This window comes from Anolis carolinensis, chromosome 2, assembly GCF_035594765.1.
Source record: "Anolis carolinensis isolate JA03-04 chromosome 2, rAnoCar3.1.pri, whole genome shotgun sequence".
NCBI lineage: Eukaryota > Metazoa > Chordata > Lepidosauria > Squamata > Dactyloidae > Anolis > Anolis carolinensis.
The window spans coordinates 103,862,298-103,882,265 of record NC_085842.1 but is presented as its reverse complement, the minus strand read 5'-3'; the positions used below and the strand labels follow the sequence as shown (position 1 = coordinate 103,882,265).

Here is a 19,968-nt window from a genome sequence, read left to right as displayed (position 1 = left end):
CAGCAAATCATTGAGGATCCTTGTGGTGTCTTTCGGAGGGAAAAATGTATTTTTGCCTGAACTTCATTCCCTCAGATGCATGAAGTACATACAAGGTAGTTTTTGAGGATGCTTATGCTTTCCCTTTGTGCCATCTGCCATGAAAAATCCCCCTCCTTGCTTTTACATTTGCAGAAGGAAAACACACATACACACACAGATCATTTAAGTCGTAGGTTTAATATCTGTCTGTCTAAATTCATGAATTTCCTATCATCTCCCTCTCTCCCTCTTTCAATAAGGGGAATGCCCAAGCTAAGCATTCTGAAGCACTGTGACACACACGTTTTTGAGATGAAACAATTTGATGCCAGATCACGTCATTAAAGAAGAGGGTAAAAAGCCAAGAAGCGGCCAGCAGTTAAGCAGAGCAGGTGATGACTGAGTTTGGGCAACTAGCTTAATAAGTCGTATACAAGAGACACTTGCTGATCAGAGGAGTGCACAGGTATGGAATTCGGCAGTACTACTGAAATGCACATCATAATTAAGTGTGTTGGCACACAACTCGAACTGAGCATGTTATATCTGATCCTGGAAGAACTGCTCCTCGGCTCTTGTGCCCCACCCAATATAGGCTTTAATGAACACAAACATCAGAAACGTTCTTCAAGTATTTAGTGTTCTTGAAAAGAATGCTAAGTACTGTTTGATTTGCTCCAGGTTTTCTCAACACATGAAAATAAAACCTGTCACATACCATCAATATCTGAATTATTTATACCAAGTCTGCATGACATGTTCACAGAGTGCAACTGCCATTGTCTAACTATTGGCTGTTCTGGGTATAGGGTTAATGAGAAGTGCAGTCCAAAACACTTGGACCTTCAGATGTTACATCACTTCTGATTTATATCATTTGTAACTGTATTCTTCATACCCATCGAAAACCCATGCTGGAGCCACTCAGGATTTCTTCAGTTTTGGCCAATGGAATTTTGTAGGCCCTTGCAGTACTAAGCCTTACAACTATTATTCAATAGTAAGAGAATCATACAACAGAGTCACCAAGTAGGAGGGGACCACAAAAGCCATGTAGGAGGGGGCCACAAAGGCTATGTAGTCCAGTGCTCTGCTATGCATGAATACACAATCCAAATACTCTAAAAAAATGGTCAACCATATTTTGCATTCATTAGGCCACTTACTGTTTTAAAGCATTAATGGTATTTAAAATTCACTATTACAGGTTAATTATAAGCCTCAGAAACAGTTGATTTTCCTTTTAGTTCCATTTTAAATCTTGGATATGGAGAAACTGGCAATATTAATTAAGGAAAACCCCTTGGTTAAGTTTTTAAAAGATTGATGTATATAATATATATAGCCACTAAAGTGAGTAGAAGTTGTTATCCCACCCTGTGTATGTAGTATAATTTGTGGGAGTGTGATCGAGGTGACCACCCCCCCCCCCCCCAGGACTTTGTAAAAGATAGTTCAAAAATCAAGACTTTATGTTCTATATTCCATATATTTATAGTAGAAGGTGATTGAGACTTTTTACTGGAGTTTACTGTGACTCTCTGCACAAAAGGTGTTTGACCTTTTAGCCTGAGGCAAGAGATAACAACTTCATGAATTGTAAAATCATGCTGCTAAAACTCCACTTTTATGGATTTCCACACTGGGTTCTCCAGATGTTATGAACTTCGTTCTTATCAAGTATTTTCAATTGTTTATATCATTCATGATTCCCCTTTATGCAATGTAACTCACTTTTATGAATTCTCCCTTATTTCCATGAAATCTATCTATCTGCCTATATGTATCTGTACTCTTTGGGATCCCCGGAAAATATGTATTTTTCCCAGCATGGTTTATATTCCAACTTTATTTTATTTTTCATTTTATTTCATATAATTGTCAAATCATGAAATCAAATAGGAAATATTTTGAACTCAACCTGAACCCCAGAACTTATCCCATTTCCTATGACCCAGGCTTCCTTTCCCAAAAACAAAAGGATAATCTGCCACCGCTAAATCCAATCAAATTCAAAATGCATGGACAATATAGGGCTTGAGTCACCGAATTCGGAGTGTTGACCTAAAGGAGATTCGCCCCAAGGCAAACATTGTCATAGCTCACCCAAAGAAATATCCAGGACACCTCAGGAAGGCGCCCTGCAGAGCCTGTCAATATGGCTCATCACCACCCATCTTTGCTTCCATCTCTGACACCCCAAGGCATATCTAAAATCTGTATACGTGACAGAAACCCGGACATCCTTGATTGCTGCCATTAATAAATTAAGCACCCTTTAGAAATCGGTCTATCTGCTAGTTCCTGTCCCGTCACCTCATTGTTTCGATAACTCCCGCCTTCTCTCTCCTGATTGGCCCGAGTAGAGACATAAGGCAGCTTCCTATTGGGCCAACGAAACGAGGCGGGAAGCGAAAGCCCGCCTCGTTCAACCTTCTAGCCTATCAACGATCAGATAGGCGGGGGAGCAGGGCGGGAAATTCAAAGGGCTGTCAGACTGAAATTTTGTATAAATATGGCTTTATTTTGATTGTATGGTACCCTAGTAGACCGAATGATCACTACTAGAGTCCTCTTCAGCTGAATTGCTCAATAAAGACTCCTTGGCGGATTTTCATTCAACTTTCGCGGACCTTCTTCATTTCGGCTTCAGGTTGTATTGCGGCTCGTAATTCTCCTTTTGGCTTCGCCAAGGTCCGTTCTCTCAGGACCTGATCGGGTCTCTCCTTAAGGGCCCGATCCCCTAAAACGCGGTCGACAGCAGGAGTGTGTAGAAGTTGTAATGTTTGTAGGTATCTTTTGAATGTTGTTTTATATGACTGGAAAATGTGTATGTGTGTGTGTTTTTTTTTAAAAAAAATAGCTCTTTCTCATTTCTTAAAACTAATTAAAATAACCTTTTTTAAAAAACAAATTTTCAAATGGCATAGGTCACTAGTGTGGTACAAAACAGACTGACGACCTGCTTGTTTCATCAGCACATCAACACTCAGAATAGTGTATAAGACAGTACCACACTAAAATAGCCTTAAACCTTACTGCTATGTTTGAAAAGAAGCGATGTCACCCCATCAATCTACAGCCATAATGTACATTTGCTACTATAAAAATGTAGTAGTGCTAATTTATAATATGCTTTTTTAATGAGTAACTTCCAAACTGATTTTCACAGCAGAAATAGTACAGAGCTAACTTTTGACTCCACTTTGGTCAATTTATAATTGCTTACTGGGGAAAATGGCAGTAGGTGCATTCCTATTTTTTTTTCTCCAGGTTGTCGGCTAACTGCTGGTGCTGGTTCTGGAAAAGCTAATGTTGGGAGCAGGCCTGAGAACAACGAGGTTGCCATACAATCAATGTGTATTTGTATATGTGTATTTGTGTGCACATGTAAGTATGCTGGCAAAGCATCATTCAAGATGTCCATTTTTTTTCTTGGTAAAGAAGGAGAAAATATTATTTTCTAATTGCAAAAAGCCATCAAAATCTTTAAAGAACACCACTCTGAAAACGGGAATTCCAGACATGAAACTATCAGGGCCAGCTAACACCTCCCAACAAAGGATTCCCCCAGGTAGGAATTAGCCAAGCTTTGAGGTGCAAGGCCATTAAATGCCAATCAAGGTGATTGATTACAACATTCACACTTGCCTCCAAGAGACAAGATATATAAACCTCCCTTGCTTAGTTTCCAATATACCTCACAACCTCTGTGGATGCCTGCAATAGATATGGGTTAAATGTCAGGAGAGAATGCTTCTGTAACACGGCTGTTATCGACTTGGTGTATACTGTCATTAATGTCATCCTTTGTAGCCTCAGGCTGTGCCACCGAGAGGAACCTACATTTCTCCTCTCCCATTAGGAGGGTGGACAACAGGGTCATAACAAAGACATATAGCCCTGAAAACTCACAGCAACCCAGTGATTCTGGCCATGAAAGCCTTCGACAACACTTCAAAATATTGGGGGGGGGGGGGGGGGGTTAGAAATTAAGCATCTTAAAACAGTTTGTTTTATAAAAGATGTGGTGCAGCAAACCTCTTTCTATAATTTCTGTTGCAACTTTAATGGGTCAAAGCACAATAGCTTGTCAGGAGGACAATGTTTGATGCCATTTGATAGAACTGTTTATTAAATCTAGGATGTGCAGGTAACATTTGAGGAATACTACTTGGCTCATTGCATGCACACATGCATAAACATTAACAAACAAAAAACAACACCACATGCTTGCCTCAAAAGGCAAACAGCCAAGACCCCACCCACATTCCAAGCTGGGACTGCTGAGGTAGCATGCCAAATAAGTGCTTCCATAATTATAGTATATCACTCTTCTGGATATTAAACTGGCATTTCAGATTTCATCACATGGTTCTGAAGGTTATATTTTCCCAGGCTACTCAAAAATAGTGATATATAGTTGTGCTTGTTTATAATATTGCTTCAATGAACCCCCAATTTTATCTGGTCTTTCAGGCCAAAATTCAGATGTATAGGATAGAGTGCCTTAGCCCAGCAAAATAATGTTTGTCACATCTATATTACTTTATGGAAAATATTCTCCCTTGATGGATTGTCACCTTGCCGTGGTGAGGGGGCTTGCGTGTTCCAATGAACCTGAGGGCACAACCACTGGAGTCACACACTCCCAGGAGTGGCCACAGGGGAGGATCCAGACCAAGAACAATCCTAAGACTCTAAGACCTCAACGGCGGAGCAGGCGGAGGATAACATGGTGCATGCTACAACGGCTGTGAAGGCGGAAGAAGGCTGCAACAGACTGAGAAGCCACTCTCGTTGTGTTAACCACACCACTGCTGGGACCTCACTCTGTGAAGAATGTGTGTTGACTGGCTGTGCACCGACCTCCACACATTAAAAAAAGTCACGCTCAGGCATCTTCCAAGCAAAATGAAAACAAACCAACAAAAGTCCCATGGCAATCAGCGAGTGGTGACGGGGGCAGGACTGTGAAATCTGGAAGCCCCTATTCACAGACTGGCACATGGGCGGTGGATACGGACTCAGTCGCTCTTCTTCAAGGTCCGAGGCAGTTGAGTAGTCCGGCAGCTGTATCCATGATTGAGCAGCCCTTTTTAGGATCCGCTCTGCTCACCCCACACAGGGAAGGGGCTAGAAAAGGTGCCCAAAACATAGTCTGCCTGTCTTATCCCTGGCTGGACTGCCACGTCCAGAGGGGTCACCACTCTGCTGCCAAAAAAGAAAAATGAACTTTGGAACATGGATCGTATGGACACTGTTGGATAACACTGACAGTGAATGCCCCGAATGCAGGATTGCTATCATTGCAAAGAAGCTGGGACACTTTAACATCAACATAGCAGCCCTTCAGGAGACCCAGAGAGCAGGAGAGAGACAGCTGAAGGAAGAAAAAGGAGGCTACACCTTCTTCTGGAAGGGACTGCCTGAAGAAGAGTGAAGAATACACGGAGTTGGCTTTGCTATCAGAAATGACCTGGTGAAGCACCTGACTGGAGCAACCATTGGCATTAACGAACGATTCTCAACCTTCCAAATTAACCGTGGCAAAAACCAACAGGCAACCATCATAAGTGCCTATGCACCAACACTAGATGCTGACGAAGACATCAAAGAAAAATTTTATTGTCAGCTGGACACTATCCTATCGGAGATACCTAAGGAGGACAAAATCATCCCCCTGGGGGACTTTAATGCAAGAGTCGGACGGGACTCCGACCTGTGGCCAGGGATCATAGGAAAAGACGGGGTTGGAAACAACAACTCGAATGGCATCTTGCTTCTCACCAAATGCGGAGAGCACAACCTTCACAGCCTGTGAAGAAACCATTGGATATCAAACTAAGAAACATCAAGACTGGTTTGACGATAATGACAAAGAGATCCAACAGTTAATTGATAACAAAAGGAAAGCCTTCCAAACATGGCAGAGAGACACCAGCTGTGCTGCTAAGAAAAAGACCTATGCTAGTGCAAAAGCTGAGGTCCAAAGAAGGACCAGAAAAATCAAGAACATCTGGTGGCCAAAGAAGGCTGAAGAAATCCAACACTTTGCAGATACCCTTAATGCTCAGGGATTTTTCAAAGCCACAAAGATAATCTACGGACCAAGGGCATACAACCTCTACGCTCATCAGATGGAACCAAACTTCTGAAGGACAAAACATCAATTGCACTACGTTGGAAAGACCACTATCAGAATCTTCTGAATCGCAGCTCCAATGTGGCCGAAGAGGCCCTCTCACAAATCCCGCAACAACAAACCAGGGATGAGCTTGCAGCACTGCCTAGTTCAGAAGTCAGCAATGCCATCAGCCAACAAAAAAAATAACAAAGCCAGCGGACCTAATGGGATCCCTGCTGAAATCTTCAAAGAGGGTGGACCTGAGCTGATACAACAACTCCACCAGCTCATTGAAAAAGTATGGGTGACCGAGAAAATCCCAGAAGACTTCAAGGATGCCACCATCATCACCCTTAAAGAAAGGGGACAGAACAGACTGTGGGAACTATCGCGGTATCTCCCTTCTAACCTCCGCTGGGAAAATCCTTGCAAGAATCCTTGCAAACCGCCTTCTTCCTGTTTCAGAAGACACTGTCCCAGAATCCCAGAATGGCTTCTGCCCCTCCAGAGGAACAGTGGACATGATCTTCACTGCACAACAGCTCCAAGAAAAATGCAGGGAACAAAATCAACCTCTATACATGGCATTAATTGACCTTGCAAAGGCATTCGACACAGTGAATCGCAGCGCTCTCTGGACCATCCTCCAAAAAATCGGGTGTCCTGACAAATTTGTGAACATCCTGCGGCTCCTCCATGATGACATGATGGCAACAGTCTTGGACAGCAACGGCTCCCAAAGTGAGCCATTTAAGGTGGTGTCAGGTGTCAAGCAGGGATGTTTCATTGCCCCTACCTTATTTTCCATCTTCATTGCTATGATGCTTCACCTTGTTGATGGGAATCATCTATCGGACAGATGGCAAGCTATTTAACCTCAGCAGACTGAAAGCCAAAACCAAGGTCACCACAACATCTATTATAGAACTCCAATATGCCAATGACAATGTAGTCTGTGCGCATTCAGAAGAAGACCTACAAGCCACTCTAAACACACAAGAAGCTCGGCCTCTCATTGAACATCGAGAAAACCAAAGTGCTCTTCCAACAGGCATCAGCTAATCCCTCTGCAATGCCAGGAATACAGCTTAATGGTGTAACATTAGAAAACGTTGACCATTTCCGCTAACGTGGCAGCCACCTCTCCACAAAAGTCAACATTGACACTGAAATACAACACCGCCTGAGCTCTGCGAGTGCAGCATTTTTCCGAATGAAGCAGAGAGTGTTTGATGATCGGGACATCCGTAGAGATACCAAGGTGCTTGTTTATAAAGCCATTGTCCTCCCAGCCCTACTCTATGCCTGCAAAACGCGGACTGTCTACAGACGTCACACTCAACTCCTGGAGCGATTCCATCAGCGTTGCCTCAGAAAAATCCTGCAAATTGTTTGGGAAGACAGGCGGACAAACGCCAGCATGCTGGAAGAAGCAAAGACCACCAGCATTGAAGCAATGCTCCTACGCCATCAACTCCGCTGGACTGGCCACATTGTCCGAATGCCCAATCACCATCTCCCAAAGCAGCTACTCTACTCCGAACTCAATAATGGAAAACAGAATGTTGGTGGGCAGGAAAAGAGATTTAAAGATGGGCTTAAAGCCAATCATAAAAACTGTGGCATAGACACTGACAACTGGGAAGCCCTGGCCCTTGAGCGCTCTAATTGGAGGTCAGCTATGACCAGCAGTGCTGCGGAGTTCGAAGAGGCACGAATTGAGAGCTTAAGGGAGAAACGTGCCAACAGGAAGGCAAGGCAACAGGAGGTCAGCAAGTTCAGCAGCTCAGCGATTTAATCCGCCGCACCACCGGGGGCTCCTTTATGGGATATCTCAGAGCTAATCTGCAGGATAGAGAACAAAAGTTAGTTTCTCTTTTTAAATTACAAGTAAGCAACCAGAGAGGTCCCTTGTGCAAATCAACATACAGTACATGGATCTTCTTCCCTTTCAATTTTTGTTTTCCTAAAATTCTCTTCCAAGCAAATGGAGGAAGGGTTGATTTAACTGGTGGCAATGGCATAGGCTTGCCATATTCCAGATTCTCAAGTTTGGGCAGCTAATTCTAAGCATGCTATTAATTTACATTCAGATTGGTAGTATGAGAGTTCAACACATTAATTATTGCAGTGCTTTTGTACCATTGTGTTTCAGCCTTGGAAACTACTTTTCTGGAGTAGCTGTGCTGAGCTGGGAAAATACAATTTCAACTTCTTGTTTGGTCATGGAATTTATCACATGTATTTAAGTAATTGATATTTCTTAGAAATCTACCTTATTGGATTATTTGAGGGGCAAAGGAGTAAAGATAAAGGTTTTCCCCTGACGTTAAGTCTAGTTGTATCTGATTCTGGGGGTTGGTGCTCATTTCCATTTCTAAGCCGAAGAGCTAGCATTGTCTGTAAACACCTCCAAGGGCATGTGGCCAGCATGACTGCATGGAGTGACGTTACCTTCCCACCTATTGATCTATCCATATTTGTATATTTTTGAACTGCTAGGTTGGCAGAAGCTGGGGCTAACAGCAAGAGCTCACCCTGCCCCCCAGATTTGAACCACCAACCTTTTAGTCAGCAAGCTCAGCAGCTCAGCGGTTTAATCCACTGCGCTACCAGGGGCTCCAGGGGGTTGAAAAAGGAAGACCAAATTAAGAGGCTATATGTATTCCTGGTGTGGTAAATGATAGCAATCCAGAGATATGGCAACCCCACAGTGAAGGCATAGACAAAGCCTATTCCTTTGATAATGGAATGTGACCTTCTAAGGTCAGACTGCACGTAATATATAGGTCAGGACTGCTGTGCCTTATATAGATCTGATATCAAAGTTAAACAGGAATGCGTACTAATAAAAGCAAAATGGAAGTAGGTTTAAGATGCCATGGAATCTGTCAGTTGTCAACAGCAGGTGTCTGGAAGCATGCTACCTTTTGAATAATATCTGCTAAGAAATCCTTGTAGCTATGCAGGACCATGCAGCTGCCCAGAACAGATGAAGGATTTCTAACCTTTGTTACTGTGTGTCTTCAAGTTGTTTTCAGTCAGTGGCAACCATAAGGTCAACCTGTTAGAGCTTTTTCTTGGCAAGATTTGTTCAGAAGACATTTGGCATTGCCTTCCTCGGATCCTAAGAAAGTGTGACCCAGTGGCTTTCATGGCTAATCAAGGATTCAAACCCTGGTCTCTAGAGTAGACGTCCATTGCTCAAACCACTGCATCATGCTGACTCCTTGCACGGAGCACTAAGATACTCAATAGAGACCTAATTCTTTTGGGTTCTTTCTGGACCTTACCATCATATGAGGTAAAGCAGATGGCTACTGGGGAAAGACCTGTGTGGTAGATTTTGGAATGTTCTGCTCAAGGAGACTTATTTGGTGGCTGCCCTGATTTCAATGGGGCTAATGTTTTTTGTTTTGTTTTTTTTTAATTCTCAAGGCTTTTTAAATGCATTAAACTTCAAATTGTGATTTTTTTTTTACTATGACCAGCTGTTGGACTGTTTTGGCCATGGAACCTTACTAATGCCAGCAGGGTAGATAGACCTCACCCTACCTTTCTTTAATTGCCCAACAACAAGTTTTCATGATGTGATAATATAGCTTCACATAACAGTCCATGATAAACATGATCACATAACTACAGCTTCTTGATCTCTCTTTGCACTCCAGACGAGGGCCCATCTACATTGGCCATTTAGGTCTGTGTGAGTGTGGATCAACATCTGGGCAGCTACAAAACACAGACAGGCTGCTCTAGTTTAACCCAGGGAAAGCTGTTAAACCAGTGGTTCTCAATCTTCCTAATGCCGCGATCCCTTAATATAGTTCATATTGTGGTGACCCCCAACCATAAAATTATTTTCATTGCTACTTCATAACTATAATTTTGCTACTGTTATGAATCGTAATGTAAATATCTGATCTGCAGGATGTATTTTCATTCACTGGACCAAATTTGGCACAAATACCGGATATGCCCAAATTGGGAGTTTGGGGAAAATAGACAAACAGACAGATTGATAACTGGCAAATAGAGGGAGAAAACGTGGAGGCAGTGACAGACTTTATATTTTGTAGGTGCAAAGATTACTGCAGATGCAGACTGCAGCCAGGAAATCAGAAGACGTTTACTTCTTGGAAGGAGAGCAATGACCAACGTCGATAAAACAGTAAAGAGTAGAGACATCACACTGGCAACGAAGGTCCGCATAGTCAAAGCAATGGTATTCCCTGTAGTAACCTATGGATGCGAGAGCTGGACCATAAGGAAGACTGAGCGAAGGAAGATAGACGCTTTTGAACTTTGGTGCTGGAGGAAAATCCTGAGAATGCCTTGGACCGCAAGAAGATCCAACCAGTCCATCCGCCAGGAAATAATGCCTGGCTGCTCACTGGAGGGAAGGATATTAAAGGCAAAGGTGAGGTACTTTGGCCACATCATGAGAAAACAGGAAAGCTTGGAGAAGAGAATAATGCTGGGGAAAATGAAAGGAAAAAAGGAAGAGGGGCCGACCAAGGGCAAGATGGATGGTATCCTTGAAGTGACTAGCATGACCTTGAATAAGCTGTGGGTGGCGACGGCTGACAGGAAGCTCTGGTGTGGGCTGGTCCATGAGGTCACAAAGACAACAACAACAGATTTGTTGGGAGTTGGGAGTTGTAGTTGCTGGGATTTATAGTTCACCTACAATCAAAGAGCCTCTTGAACCCCATCAATGATAGAATTGGGCCAGACTTCCCATACAGAACCCCCATGATCAACAAAAAATACTGGAGGGTTTTGGGACGAATTGACAGTGATTTAGGGGAGATGTAGTTCACCTATATCCAGAGAGCACTGTGAACCCAAACGATGATGGATCTGGACCAAATTTGGCACAAACACCTGATACGACAAAATTTGAATACTAGTGGGGTCTTGGGGGTATTTATTTTGCCATTTGGTAGTTGTAGTTGCTGGGATTTATAGTTAACCTACAATCAAAAAGCACATTGAACCTGTCCCACAATGGATCTGCACCAAACTTGGCACACTACCTACATGACCAACATTGAATACTGGTGGGTTTGGGGGGTGCTGTTTTTGAATTCTGGGAGTTGTAGTTCACCAGCACTCAGAGAGCACTCTGTACTAAACTGCTGATGGAACTAGCAAACTTGCCACACTGATATTATGTTACTTAAATGGGTAAGCAATAAAAACACCCATTAGTTGCTTAACATGTCTATAAGAAGCATATTTGTAGAGATCTAATTTAATTAAAGGTGTTTGTGATTTTTCAACCATTATAACTACAGGTTATATTACCATTTATTTCATGACAGCATGAGAGTGGGAAGAAAAATTCTCTATAACTTCTAAGTGCTATGAATGAAGGATATAAGATGATGTAACACGTGCATAGGAGAACTTTGATCGCTTCATATGATGGATTGTTTATTATATTTGTTGTTGTTGTGTGCCTTCATATTTCTTCCAACTTATGACAACCAGAAGGCAAACTATAATAAGATTTTCTTCCCCAGATTTGTTCAGAGGGGTTTCATCATTGCCTTGATCTAAGACTGAAAGAGTGTGCCTTGCCCCATGTCACCAAAGGCCTCATCATAGAGACCAGGCGAACCATCATTGTTTGATGTCCAGCGTGGGCTCCATCCCCAAGATAGGGTGGAAGCATCCTAGCATGCTAAATTCACCCTGTCTGATAAGATCGCAAGTGAGTTTCTATGGCTGAGTGGGGATTCAAACTCTAGTGCTCAAACCATTACATAATGCTGCCTCTCCTGTGAATATATGGCCATAGATGTTTCTGAGGCACACCACTGTGATAGGTCCTTTCCTTCCCTCACTTTGATTTACTTCCAGCCATGAGTTGTACTCCAATCTCTCAAACACTTTATTGTTCTGCTTAGGTTATTCCGCTGCTTTATGTTACTGCAAACATCCCTTACATTAATAGACATCCCCAATTATTTATTCTTATGGATGGATGGAGGTGAAAATGAAACATACAGAGATTATATGCAACATTAGCATAAAGGAAAAACAGTAGTGGGAAAGCCTAGAAGTATTTTGAAAAGGAGCACACAAAATGTGTGTGTGTGACACAACTGCAATTTGTTGGATGTGTGTGTGTGTAGATGTAGAGTCCTACTGTTGGAAGAGGAGTAGGGAGTATTTAAAGAGGGGTCTCTCATTTGCCCCCTCTTTAATTACAACTCTGCCAAAAGTAGCAAAGATATATTATGTAAAGTAGCCTATGTAACAGGTTATAGAATAACCACAAAAAAGAAGTCTGTTTTTTATGTACAAACTCATACAATAAATAAAAATTACTAGCTTTGCAGACACAAGTGAACACAGACTGTTGCACTTCAATTCACTTAAGAAAGCTCCACAGATTGGATTTAATTCTCCAATCCACATGGCTGGTTCTAATCAACAAAGGAACTGTTCTCCAATGTTAAGCTATTGTTCTGCTGTAATTGTGATTTGACTGCCTTGTGTTATAAGCTCCTTTGTGTTTCCACAGAAAGTCTTAAGATGCCAAGCAAAAGTTTGCTATCTTTTGTTTACACTGATTGCCTGGTAATATCTGCACAGCTAATATGTCACCCAGGGAGAGGTGATGGTAGAGAAGATGCTATTTCCAGATGTTGCACCTGATAGTATTGTCTTTCTCTTTTGTGAAGACACTATGTTGGCAGTTCTCTTGGCAGTCATACTGAATTTTTCTCATGTTTGAACAAATGCATTGGAATGGACAATATATAGCAATATTCATGTATGCTTCCACCACAGACTCATGCTGAAGGAACTGGAAAATTACTACAGAGGATATGTCTGTAGGATTGGCATTGGGAAGCCAGTGGAGGAATGTTGGAGAACTACAGACTTTCATTATTTGATTTCAGCAGCATGTCTGCAATAAATAACATGATAAACTTTGAGTGGAAGCTCATTCTAACAGATCCTACTGTTGCTGTGTGTGACTACCTTCCATAGGAAAGGTGAACAGCAGCTGCCATCCAAATTCCTTATGGGGCATACATTAATAACAACAAAACATATAAAAAGGAGAAAGGATATAAGCCTAATTGTCAACAACAGCAGCATATTTTTTAAAAGCATAGATCTATGGGTGCACCTACACTGTTGAATGATTGCAGTTTGACACCATTTTTACTGCCGTGGCTAAATGCTATGGAATCATGGGAGTTGTAGTTTTTAAAAGTCTTTCACCCTCACAACTCATTGAGCCATGGCAGTTAAAGTGGTGTCAAACTGCATTATTTCTACAGAGTAGATGCAAGTCTGGTCACCAAAAGGAAATCCGAAGAAAAATTGAATCTAATGAAAAAAAAAAAAAAACCTCTTAATGCACTTTAAGTAAAAAAAGTTTTCTTCTTTGTCTCTAGAATGCTTTTATGTGATGCAAGGCTTACCTAACCATGTTGCTTATTTCATATGCACATATTTTAGTTCTGAATAGAAAGTTTGCTGAAACATGTTAAACTTCTCTTCTTTCCTCCGATGTTATTGTTACCCCTAATATCTGTTTAAGAAGTAATGTTCAGGAGCATATCTGTTTTTAACTGAGGCATCCCTAATTGATTCTTGTTCATTCTCTGAAAAATATTTGAAGTGCTCCACAGTCTTAGGTTTCTTCAGTTTTACTTCTGGACGGCTTTAATATTTTTGAAGTGCTGTCTTTTTCAAAAAGTCTAATTTTGCTGTCATTTCCCTCAAGGTATTTTTGAATGTTGCCTTTCTCATATGCGATTAGTTCAAAAAGGGTTGTTGTTTTGCCTCTCAAAATAGCACCTGGAGACTGGTAAAAATCTCAGCTGAAAACTGCCCTTGTCATTATTGAAATCGAGCAATCATTATCAGATCAAGATTGTCAATTGTTATTTTCTGGAAATTAATGAAGCAACCATGCTCCAATTGAGCCCAGAGATTTTCTATTCTCTCCTGTTGCTGTTCTCTTTAACCACCCAACCAACCTTTCCCTCTTATTGCTAGCTGGGGGGTGCACAGAGTATGAACCTGAGGTCACACAAGGCCCACAACATGTTTTTTTGAAGTTCTTAAAGCCCCCCATACTCCCTGGACAGCCCCTTTTCTAGCAAAAAAAAAAGAGCTGAGTTGTTGTTCTTGAACTTGTGGCGGGGACCCTCTGGCATGGTGTAATATTTTTAAAAAGTGTTTATTAGGACCAGAAATAGATTTCCAATAATTTCTGCTTTATCTTTGTTTTCTTTCTCCATGCATATGACTGAGAAGTTTTGAAGGAAGATAATTGGCCCCCAGACCTGACAAAATTATTCACCTCTTTACTGCTCAATGAGCAAAGTCATAGGAAGGACTTGTTCACTTTTAAACTTTACCTTGCCTCTCCATCACTTGGCAGGAGGTGGCATTAGCAATCCAGGATTTTACTGTGATTTGATAGGCTTTTCCTTAATCTCTCATTATCCAAGATATTCGCTTATCCAAGCTTCTGCCGGCCCGTTTAGCTAGGATAAGTGAGACTCTACTGTATTTTGAAATATTTTAAAAATTACCTTCCCAATGCGTGCAAAAATTGTCTGCCATTGATTGCACTCATGTTATGGCAGGTGGGCCTGGGATGGAGTGTTTTATCAACCCAAGCCAGTGTCCTCATTGCTGGGGCAATGGGATGACGCCGATAACAACAGTATAAAATTATCCAATTCCTCTCTAGTTCAACCGTCCATATACCTAACAAAGTTTTTCTTTCACCTGAGGGCAGAATCAGTTTGGAGTAACATCTGGATTTCATATTGCACAAAACAAGAGAGCAACCATTTCCTTCATCCCAGTAGCCCTGTGAAAGTAAAAGGAGATTGCTCTAGCACAGGACCGGCCCAAGGATATTCAAAGGGGTACGCAAATATTTTTTGTGCCCCCGCCCCTGCGCTGCAGGAGGCGGGGCCAGGACTGGCCCCGCCTCCCACGCCCTAACCCCACCTCCCACGCCGGGTGGCCGGGCGGCGTGGGAGGCGGGGCCAGGGTGCACGGCGCGGGAGGTGGGGCCAGACGTGCCCTTGCGCAGCCAAGCTGCGGCAGGAGTTCTTCCAGGCCGCAGCCTGAAAGGACTCCCGCTGCAGCGGGCGCGCGCCGTGGGAGGCGTGGCCGGTCCCGCCTCCTGCGGGGTGCGCCCTGGCCTGGCTGCGCCATGGCGCCCCCCGCGGGAGGCGGGGCCAGACCTGGCCACGCCTCCGCGTCACACGGCCCCGCCTCCGCCAGGTGTGGCCCCGCCTCCCAGGGGCTCAATAGCACCCCTGGGAAGGTGCCGCCCAATGCTGGCCAGCGTGCCATGTTGGGCCGGGCCTGCTCTAGCATGTGACTGCAGATCCAGGAGGTGACAATCCCATATGCCAGTGATGAAACATAGGTTAGATGAGTTTCAACTGAATTAGTTCTCTTTCCCATGGGCTCCCTCTCTTCACTTGCTCGCCAATAAACAGCCACAGTAACGCCTCTGGGGTTGCTAGCAGGCTGGGGCAGAAGACTGCAGAACATTACAGCGTTCCCTCATTACTTCGCGGTTCACTTTTCACAGATTCGATTTTTCATGGTTTTTCAATAAAGTCTAAAAAACTATTATAAATCATAAAAAATTACAATGTACAGGCTAAGGAAGGGAGGAAGGAGAAGCTGAAGGGAGAGAAAAGACGCCCAAGCGGCAACGGGAGGAGAAGGAGGTGTTTATCAACACACAATTGGTTGATAAAGACTTAAAATAGTGTATAACTACTAAAATAATGTATAAATATTAAAATAAATATAGTGTCCCTATTTTGTGGATTTTCACTTATTGCAGGTGGTCCTGGAACCTAACTCCAGCAATAAGTGAGGGAACCCTTTTGGCTTGGTTACCATCTTAATGTTCCTCTGGCTATGAACGCTTCATGACTGCAGTCTCAAATGAGTCTTTTGCCCCATCCTATCAGCTTTTGCAACATCTTGTCTGATAAAAGGAACTGGTAATCTAGAAAGCCCTGATGGTCAAACTAGCTAAGAGGAATTAGTATTCCCTGTGATTAACACATTTTCCCTTTCACAGTGGGGTTTCCATCAGAGATAAGGCCTGTGGCTAAACAATCAAGACTTGCAAATGAAGCTTACTACACTGGTGTAGTTATGCAGGAGAACACACCCTTAAAACATTTTGAAATCCATTTTTAAAAGTGGTCCCATTAAAAGCTCGTTCTTCAGGGCCTGTTAATTTACCACAAGGCAATTTACCACAAGGCAACTATGTGACAACAATGGGATGATTCGTTCAACCTTCTTTGCCCCTTATCCATTGTTCAAGAACTTGCAGTTTCACTGGTTTTGTGTAGCAGTACCTGTAATTTTAGGTCCAGTCATGAACCAAGCCTGGAGAACCAAAGTAAAGAACCCAAAAATGATGTTGGAGCTGAAGTGGTCATAGCTGTATTGGTTTTGGCTGTTAAGAGTCTTGGGGCAGAATGGAGGAAGAAATCTAGGCATTGCATGGTCTGTATGAGAACTGATTGGATTCCCCTCCAGCTTGCCAGCTGGGGAAACTCAGGAGTGGCTTAAATTGGGATTCTAAATGTAGAAATGAATTCAGTTTGACATTACTTTAACTATAATGGCTGAATGGTATGGAATCATGGAAACTGTTGAAGCACCAGCACTCACTGACAGAGAAGGCTAAAGACCTTGTAAAATAATACTTTCCATAATTGAGCCATGACAGTTCAAGTGGTGCCAAAATTCATGAATTCTACAGTGTAAATGCACCCTCAGTTTCTCCCCTTCCATTGGAGAATGTAGCAGAACCGCTAGATGTCTTAGATTTTTTACTTCAAGATTCCTTAAAGCAGTGGTTCTCAACTTGAGGTCCCCAGGTGTTTTTGGCCTTCAACTCCCAGAAATCCTAACAGCTGGTAAACTTGCTGGGATTTCTGGGAATTGTAGGCCAAAAACATCTGGGGACCCCAGGTTGAGAGATATCTCCAGGGTAGTAGAGAAATATATGCAGCTGTTACACCCCCTCCCATTCCCATGCCTTCAACCCAGTGCCCAAACCAATGGCGACAAAACTTCAACGTTGTAACTGTCAATAATATAATGATCATATAATGTCATCGGTATCTTGGTATCTGCTAGGATTTGATTTCAGAAGTTCACACAGAACCCTAAATCCATGGATACTCAAGTCCTATTATATGCAATGGTGTAGTAAATTGATGTTCCTTATGGTAAAATCTAGGTTTGGTTTTGGGGTTTGTTTGTTTTTTAAAGAAACATTTTCAATCCACGGATAGCTGAAATTGTGGGTGCAGAATCCCTTTATACAGAGGGCTGATTGCAGTTTATTGCATACCATATAATAAAGTGATACTTACATGTCACACCAAAAGGCAGAGCTACTCAATACCTATTTGTTCCAATTTTTCCCATAAGCTGAGCTCTGTGCATCCACACTTCAGCAGTAAGGGATCTAGACCACAAATCAAAATTGGCAAAGAGATAGTAACAGTTTACCTAATCTAAATAAGTTCAAAACTGCAAGGCCAGTTTAAATGCATCCAAAAATTCTGAATGTGCTGATGGTCTCTCAACCACTTGCCATTCTTTCTGAGAAAATTTGGAGAACTTGTGCGGTGCCAAAGGACTGGGGAAGAGCAAAGATTGTTCTTCTTTTCTAAAAGGGTAAAAAAGAAGATCCAGGGAACTACAACCTGTCAGTCTGACCTCCGTACCAGGAAAGCTATTAGAATGGATTAGGGAGTCTATTTGCAAGTTTATAGTCCCTGAGTATGATGAGGTTGTTCAAGTGTTCCTAAAAAGTCTTTTTCCATATCTTTGGTTCCATGAGCTTCATAACCCTTCATTTTTCTTGACCTATTATATGGAAATGCCTCCTGAAGATCTAATTCACTGACTGTCCAGTGTTCAGCGATTTCTTCATGGAATACTTTAAAACTGGCTTCACTATGAAGATATATTCAAAACATTAGTTATAAAACTCTGATATATAATAACATTTCTGAAAGTAATTATATTTATAAAATGTAGTTTTTTTCAGAATTGACTATTATTTTCCTCTTAACATGGCATATAAAATAACACTCAAAGTGAGCCAAAGTGGTGCAGGTGTTTGAGTATTGTACTGACTCCGGAGACAAGGATTCAAACCTCTGCTTAACCATGGAAACCTATTGGGTGACCTTGGGCAAATCACAATCTCTCAGCCTCAGAGAAAGGCAAATGTGAACCTCCTTAGAACAAATCTTTCCACGAAAACCCTGTGATAGGTTTTTCATAAGTTTGAAATTATTTATATATATACAACCCTTCAGCCACCAATATTTTGCAAACTTATAGCACCAGAATATATAAAATGAATGATGACAAAAAGTACAACATAGAGTTAAAATAAATTAATAAGTTAATGCAACTATCTGATGAAGGAAGGTTGGAGAAAAAATAGCTAATGTACATGAAAAGTTGCATCAAATGTATTCTTTCTTCTTTTCATTGGCTTTCCAATGAGAAGAAGAAAAAATACATTTGATGATCTTTCAGAAGTCTTATAGTTTCTGTTTCTAGATGCTTTCCCATGTACACTTTTTTGTAATGCGGATATATGACATATACAGCACCCATACCATCTTATCAAATGGCACCAGCTATTGTCTTCAGAAATATTCACACTGTTGTTTTATGAAAGCCTCTTTAGTGGTGGCCTTGTGACAATACAGATGAATTCTATTGGCACTTCCTCCACTAGGCTGGTGAATATTGGCAAGGATCAGGAAATTGTCTGCCAAATTTGTATCCCTACCGATTGACTGACAAAGCTGAGGCTGCCAAGATCTGCCACCCTTGACAGAGGGTTTTTATTAGACTAGTTGACAATGGCCAATAGATATGAGACAGTGTCTCTGTGTTCTGGGTCAATGGATTCTGAACACTGGCAAATCCAGAAAATGTTGCCACCTTCATAAACTAAGGCAAAACATGTGAACAAGCATATTTCAATAAATTATTTCAGATCTGCTGTTATCTTACATTGAGGACACTTGTTTAAAACTTAAACAAGTTAAAATTGCCTTGCAAAAATGTATTCATCTTTTACTGAAAGGTCTTGGTACTTTTTCCATCATGCCTTCTATCAATATTGTATTGTATACTCATCCCTCGATATACATGAATACTTTAATACCTTGTTTGCCATTTTATATAAGGAACACTGTTTTACTATGTCATTTTATGCAGTGGAACCTGAGCATCTACAGACTTAGGTATCCAGAGGAAGTCTTGGAAATAAATCTCAACAGATACCAAGGGCCCACTGTATACCTACTTATTGAGTGAGACATTCAAGAAAAATCCCATCTATCAGTTTTAAGACCTTTGTCACATGTAGTTCTGCCAAATATTTGTTCTTGATACTCAGAACCCCAGTGTTGAGTTGCCAGCCACATATTTGCTTTTGATTGGATTTGTAGAAGTGAGTACCTGTGCTAAAACCACAGGGGCCCCCGTTATTTCTCAACCTGATGTATCTTTAAGGTGGGTGCCAAGCACGCAGTGAGTCCCTCTCTGGAAGGAAGGAGTGGTCAAATTCCTATCTCACTCTGTATTGTGAGATGAAACCTAGCCATTTACCCCCCTTCGTCATACCCAGCATATATGCTTGCCAGCCAGCGTTTTACAGGCCTAGGCAAAACTCTGTCCTTTTGGCACATTTCCAAAACTGAAGGATACAAATCCAGAGAAAACATTTCAGCCGAGTTGTCTTGGCAGTT

At 41.9% G+C, this 19,968-nt stretch overlaps 1 long non-coding RNA gene across 1 annotated transcript; it reads right to left on the bottom strand.

Moving 5' to 3' along the window:
- Nucleotides 1-1,855: 1,855 nt before the first annotated feature.
- Nucleotides 1,856-19,372, bottom strand: LOC134296159 (uncharacterized). Its single transcript, XR_010002735.1, has 2 exons — nucleotides 17,560-19,372; nucleotides 1,856-7,993 (listed from the first exon to the last, which is right to left on the bottom strand). It is a non-coding gene; the product is annotated as an uncharacterized LOC134296159 (long non-coding RNA).
- Between the last annotated feature and the right edge of the window lie 596 nt (nucleotides 19,373-19,968).